Below are 1,150 nucleotides of genomic sequence, written 5' to 3' on the forward strand. Positions count from 1 at the left end.
GGGGGACAGCTTGAGGCTCTGTCTCAAAAAAAAAAAAAAGAAAAAAAAGAAAGGCCGACCTACGACAACACAGGCCTAGCCAATATATATGAATGAATTTGTGGACATGCTTTTGCTTTCCTAATAAAAAGGCGTAGATTTGACCTATCCTCCCTTCTCCCTTCCTTATTCATATTGTAAATGTGAAGATGATTCACTTCACAATGAACTATGAAAGTATCTTTTTTTCCATTTTCTTTTCTTTTTATTGTTTGGGATTCATTGAGGGTACAAAGAATTTAGTTACAATGATTGTATGAAAGTATCTTTTAACTATGAGGCAGCATGAGCCAATATTTAAGTGTAAAGATGGAGGCAGTTTGGGTGTCTGGTGGTATCATTTAACAGAAAATAATCCTCCTGTTACTTAAGAAAAATATACTTCTATTTGTTTGGCTCAGGGCTTGTAGCTCAACGGCAAGGTACCAGCCACATATACCAGAGCTGGCAGGTTCGAATCCAGCCTGGGCCTGCCAAACAACAGTGACAACTACAACCAAAACAGCTGGGCGTTGTGGCGGGTACCTTGGGAGACTGAGGCAAGAGAATTGGTTAAGCCCAAGAGTTTGAGGTTGCTGTGAGCTGTGATGCCACAGCACTCTACCCAGGGTGACACAGTAAGACTCTGTCTCAAAAAAAAAAAAAAAAAAAAGAAAGAAAGAAAAAGAAAAGAAAAATATACTCCTATTTGTTTAAGGTATTGTGAATTGAGTTCTGTGACCTATAGCCAAAGGAATTTCTAACTGATATTCCTGGAAATATATTTTTAAAATAAAATAAAAATAAAAGAATTCAAATGCTATACAGTTTTAGAAAGATTATAGTAAGTCAGAAATATATATTGCAAACCAAGTCCCTTCCTAATGTCTCTGAATTAAAAAATAAAAGAAAAAAAAAAAAAGAAAACAGGCTTGGGTGTTGGCTCATGCCTATAATCCTAGCACTTTAGGAAGCCAAGGCAAGAGGATAACTTGAGACCAGGAGTTTGAGACCAGCCTGAGCAACACACCAAGACCTCATGTCTACAAAAAATATAAAAAATTAGCTAGACATGATAACATGTACCTGCAGTCTCAGTTCCATGGGAGACTGAGGTAAGAGGATCACTTAA

At 37.0% G+C, this 1,150-nt stretch overlaps 1 protein-coding gene across 1 annotated transcript in view; it reads right to left on the reverse strand.

Annotated features, from left to right (window-relative positions):
• Positions 1 to 1,150, reverse strand: part of SEC23IP (SEC23 interacting protein) — a 53,720-nt gene that overhangs the window by 8,004 nt on the left and 44,566 nt on the right. The window lies entirely within an intron of this gene.

This window comes from Otolemur garnettii, unplaced genomic scaffold (assembly GCF_000181295.1).
Source record: "Otolemur garnettii isolate 467f Iridium unplaced genomic scaffold, OtoGar3 scaffold00021, whole genome shotgun sequence".
Lineage (NCBI taxonomy): Eukaryota > Metazoa > Chordata > Mammalia > Primates > Galagidae > Otolemur > Otolemur garnettii.